The following is a 5416-nucleotide window of genomic DNA, read 5'->3' as shown; positions in this document are numbered from 1 at the left end:
GTAGGTCTATATTTAAAAGGGCTTTTGTTGTTTAGCTGAGAAGGTGCCAAATGATGGTGGCTTATTTTGAGATGAATAAGTCGGACCTGGGCTGCTGCCACCAAAATGCCTTCAAATGTTCAAAGAGCAGTATATGTGGAAAGGACATTAAAGCTGGGTGTTTTTGAGAAGTGACAGATTACCTAACACAATAATCCATGCTATCAGACAAATTGGTTTGAAAAGGAAGACAGCTGGCTTTGTTCCAACACCAATAATGCTATTAACGGCAGCTACAGAATGATGCCAGGAGGGCAGCAAGGCTCCCTGGCAGATCTGGCTCTGGACCAATTGAGAGGAACATCTCAAAGAATTTTTTTTTTCTTGTTTTTCTGTTTATATTTGGCATTCAGCAACCACATAAGAGCTGTAACATTGGCTGTTGTGTAAACCTAAGCAGGTAAAGAACAGGACTGATTTTTAAGATGGAGAATTTTCCAGCAATTCATCTTGAACACAGAACTCCAACATTCCTCATTCTCTGAGAGGCCTCCCATTCCACCAGATAATTTATGACTCCCAGATCTTGGCATTTTGTTAAAACCCAACACATTTGACAAACCATATTTTAGAAAAGTTTTTCCGTAAGTTGGTCTCTCACAGAAGGAATTTATGATGAGTTGACTTAATCCATGCTTTTTGGAGATGTTGAAAAAAAAGTTCTTTCTATAAACAATGGGATTGTGTGCAGGGCATCATGCACCAAGCAACGAGTAAGATGTCAGTGCCGCCTTGTGAGAGAAATCTCACCAAATGACTTCTTAAAGGCCCCTGTGTGCAGCCCCGCATTGGCATCTGCTCTAGGAGCTAATTGCGCTGTCTGGGAATTGGTAGGTTTCCAGTTTTACCTGGACTAGCTTCACTCCTGAGCCCAGGTTGCCTGTGTATTCACTTATTGCAACTAACCACTGTGAAATCATTCACAGACCTTGGAAATAACATATGTAAGGTGATTTATTTATATATTTTGACTAATAATCTTAACTTGTCATTTAGTTTTTAAAATTTGATAAATGGACTGGGAATTTAAAGAGGGAGCTGTTTGTGTTAAATTTATAACCCCGCTTCCTGGCATTTTGGGATTGGTTACTGCTTTTGGATTCCTTTTTTTTTTTGGTTAGAGGTGTGTGTGTGTGTGTGTGTGTGTGTGTGTGTAAGAGGTCTCCTGCTCACTCCCTTCTGGTTTTTCCCACTATGTCAGTGTGATGTTACACAGAAAATTTTTGAGAGGTATAGCCTTCACAGGATGCATGGTGTTTTCCAAATTTTGATGCACTAACAAAGAAGAAAACTGAAAAATGTGGGTAGAGTGTTTTATTAGTGCCATTTTCCTTTTTATTGCTATATTACCCAATTAAAAAATCAAGTGACATTTCAGTAATGATTTGGTTATTCAACAAAATAGGGAATTCAACCCCCAACTAGATTTCCTTGTTTTTTTTTTTTTTTTGTCAGATATTACCATCTACGAGGAACTCAGTGGTGTTCACAGTTTCACTTCACCTTGACCTGAATAGACATGGAAACTTCTTAAGAACTTTCTTGTCTATTGACAAGAAATAAATGAGTGGAGAGATGCGAGATGGAGTTTGAACATTTCATATTACAGCTACAATTGCTGGAGAGAAAATATGAGTCGTGGTAGGCTACTTATTTTGACTAAAGGCAATTGATAAATTCCCTGCTAGTCTCTGCCTCTGTAGAGATAGGTCCATGTGGCTTGGGTAAACAGCAATAGTACTAGCCAAGAAACTAGGGTTGTGGCAAAAAAAACTACTTACTTGGAAGTATTTCAAGGGAAAAATGGTTTTGTGAGGACTTAGGATCAGGGTCTGAAACTTCTGTAAAGGGTCAGACAGTAAATACTTCAGATGTTATAGACCATATAGACTCTTGCAACCACTCAGCTTTGCTTTGAAGATGGAAGCTGACATAGAAAATACCTAAAAGGGTATGCATTGCTGTGTGCCAATAAAACTTTATTTTTCTATTTTAAAATTTTTAATTCAATTTTTATTTTATATTATAGTTTTAAAAATTATTTATGTATTTATTTATTTTTGGCTGTGCTGGGTTTTTGTTACTATGCGGGCTCTTTCTCTAGTTTCAGTGAGTGGGGGCTTTCTCAAGTTACGGTACGCAGGCTTCTCATTTCAGTTTTTTTTTTCATTTCATTGGTAAAAGTCACTTCAGTCAGTCAGTTCAGTCGCTCAGTCATATCCGACTCTTTGCAACCCCATGAATCGCAGCACACCAGGCCTCCCTGTCCATTACCAACTCCCGGAGTCCACCCAAACCCATGTCCAATGTGTCGGTGATGCCATCCAACCATTTCATCCTCTGTCATCCCCTTCTCCTCCCGCCTTCAATCTTTCCCAGCATCAGGGTCTATTCAAATGAGTCAGCTCTTCGCATCAGGTGGCCAAAGTATTGGAGTTTCAACTTCAACATCAGTCCTTCCGATGAACACCCAGGACTGATCTCCTTTAGGATGGACTTGTTGGATCTCCTTGTAGTCCATGGCACTTTCAAGAGTCTTCTCCAACACCACAGTTCAAAAGCATCAATTCTTAGATGTTCAGCTTGCTTTATAGTCCAACTCTCACATCCATACATGACCACTAGAAAAACCATAGCCTTGACTAGACTGACCTTTGTTGACAAAGTAATGTCTCTGGTTTTTAATATGCTATCTAGGTTGGTCGTAACTTTCCTTTCAAGGAGTAAGTGTCTTTTAATTTCATGCAATCACCATCTGCAGTGATTTTGGAGCCCCCAAAAATAGTCAGCCACTGTTTCCACTGTATCCCCTTCTTGGGACCAGATGCCATGATCTTAGTTTTCTGAATGTTGAGCTTTAAGCCAACTTTTTCACTCTCTTCCTTCATTTTCACTAAGAGGCTCTTTAGTTCTTCTTCACTGTCTGCCATAAGGGTGGTGTCACCTGAATATCTGAGGTTATTGATATTTCTCCCGGCAATCTTGATTCCAGCTTGTGCTTTCTCCAGCCCAGTGTTTCTCATGATGTACTCTGCATTTCGGTAAAAGTGTCTGTCTTCAAATGTCAAGTTGCATATACAATCTATATTTTCTTAGAAAATCTGTTTCTTTTAGACAAAACTGATGCTGCTATAGTCCTCTTACCTTCATTATGTTCCTAAGAGAAGTAAAAGGTACCTTTCAATGTCTTTTTAGGAAGAAATGTATACGTATATCCAGAACTTCATGAATTTATATATTCATACTCATGGGACACACATACACAATTACACCTACACCTCTCTCTTTCTCTGCAGGAAAGGTTGCTATTTTGTGTGTGTGTGTGTAAAAGCTGTGCTGTGCTAAGTCGCTTCAGTCGTGTCCGACTCTGTGCAACCCCATAGACGGCAGCCCACCAGGCTTCCCTGTCCCTGGGATTCTCCAGGCAAGAACACTGGAGTGGGTTGCCATTTCCTTCTCCAATGCATTAAAGTGAAAAGTGAAAGCGAAGTCGCTCAGTCGTATCCGACTCTAAGCGACCCCATGGACTGCAGCCCACCAGGCTCCTCCGTCCATGGGATTTTCCAGGCAAGAGTACTGGAGTGGGGTGCCATTGCCTTCTCCGTGTAAAAGCTACCTTTCACAAAAAGAACAAACAATAAAATTTCACAGAGGTTTAAGCCACTCTAGAAAAATCCAGCCATTGTTTTAAGATTGTTTTCATTGTTTCAGGTAATTCGTTAAACTTTGAGTTCAGAAATTTAGTTGCCACAGAAAGCCTGCTGAGGTTTTGATATGGTTTGCATCAATTTTACAAGTTAATTAGGGAGAATAACCATTCTAACAAAATTGAGCCTTCTAATCCATGAAAACTGTCTATCTCTTAATCTAAGTCTTTCAAAATTTTGCCTTTGCAGTGTTTTGTCATTTTGGTATATAGATATTGCAAATTTTTTGTTATACTTATTCCTCGGTATTTTATGATTTTTGGTGCTATTGTAGTTGACATTAAAAAAATTTTAATATTACATAACTATATAATCATGTTTTATATCCAACAATCTTGCTAAATTAATAAACTGAAGCTTCACTTGATTCTCTTTGTATACTTAATCATGTCCTCCATGAACCCTGATGTTTTACTTTTTTCTTTCTGGTCTTTACTTTTCTTTCTCTCGCCTTATTGTACTTTTACACTGTTGTTTAGTAGCTCAGTTGTGTCCGACTCTTTTGTGACCCCATGGACTGTAGCCCACCAGGCTCCTCTTTCCATGGAATTCTCCAGGCAAGAATACTGGAGTGGGTTGCCATGCCCTCCTTCAGGAGATCTTCCAGATCCAGGGATTGAACTCATGTCTCCTGCATTGGCAGGTGGATTCTTTATCACTTTTACGTGCTCTAGTATAAAAATGAATAGAAAATGAATAGAAAGGCTAGTTTTAAATGTAGAGTTTTGTTTATATCCTTTATCAGATTAAGGACTTTCTCTGCTGTTCCTTGTTTGCTGATAGTTTTCTTCTTTTTTTAAGATCATGAACAATTGAATTTGCCAAGGGCCTTTTTTTTAATGTGTGAAATGCTTTGTTTGTGAGCATACTTGAGATACAGAGTGTATTTGAGATGCACATATTTCCTTCTCCTTTATTCTGTTAATATGATGAATTACTTGATTTTATTTATTTATTTTAATTGGAGGCTAATTACTTTACAGTATTGTATTGGTTTTGCCATACATCAACATGAATCCGCCACGGGTGTACATGTGTTCCCAAAAAAATATGGAACGCTTCATGAATTTGCGTGTTATCCTTGCGCAGGGGCCACGCTAATCTTCTTTGTATTGTTCCAATTTTAGTATATGTGCTGCCGAAGCGAGCATGAATTACTTGATTTTAGAATAAGCCAATTTTACATTCCTGAAGAAAATCCCACTTGGTCATGATATATTATCTTTTTGCTCTATTATTAGATTTGATTCATTAATATCTTGCTTAGGAGTTTTGCATCGTAATATTCTTATACCAGGTTCTGATATCAAAGTTAAGGTCTTCATAGAAAAGTTGAAAAAAGGATTTCTTCTTTTTCTACTCTCTGAAAATGTTTGTGTAAGAAATCATGATTGAAATCATGTATGTGATTTTTATTGTGGGAAGTTTTTAAATTTTAGATTGAATGGACATAAGAGTACTCAGATTTTCTATTCTTATGTCAGTTTTGGTAAACTGTTGTCTTTTTTCCCTCTGGAGTTTATTCCACTAAATTTTCAAATTTATTGTCACGCAATAAATACAGTCATTATTTTGTTAATATCTGTAGAATTTGTAGTGATGTTCCCTTTTTAATGCTTGGAATGCGTTACTTGTGTTTCATCTCTTTTTTTATAAATCAGTTTTGTTAA

At 37.7% G+C, this 5416-nt stretch overlaps 1 non-coding gene across 1 annotated transcript; it reads right to left on the bottom strand.

Annotated features, from left to right (window-relative positions):
* Positions 1-4790: 4790 nt before the first annotated feature.
* LOC113891966 lies at positions 4791-4897 on the bottom strand. The gene has a single exon (XR_003510940.1). It is a non-coding gene; the product is annotated as a U6 spliceosomal RNA (small nuclear RNA).
* Positions 4898-5416: the final 519 nt, after the last annotated feature.

This window comes from Bos indicus x Bos taurus, chromosome 4, assembly GCF_003369695.1.
Source record: "Bos indicus x Bos taurus breed Angus x Brahman F1 hybrid chromosome 4, Bos_hybrid_MaternalHap_v2.0, whole genome shotgun sequence".
Classification (NCBI taxonomy): domain Eukaryota; kingdom Metazoa; phylum Chordata; class Mammalia; order Artiodactyla; family Bovidae; genus Bos; species Bos indicus x Bos taurus.
Note: the sequence above shows the minus strand (reverse complement) of the source record. Positions and strands in the feature narration are given on the sequence as shown.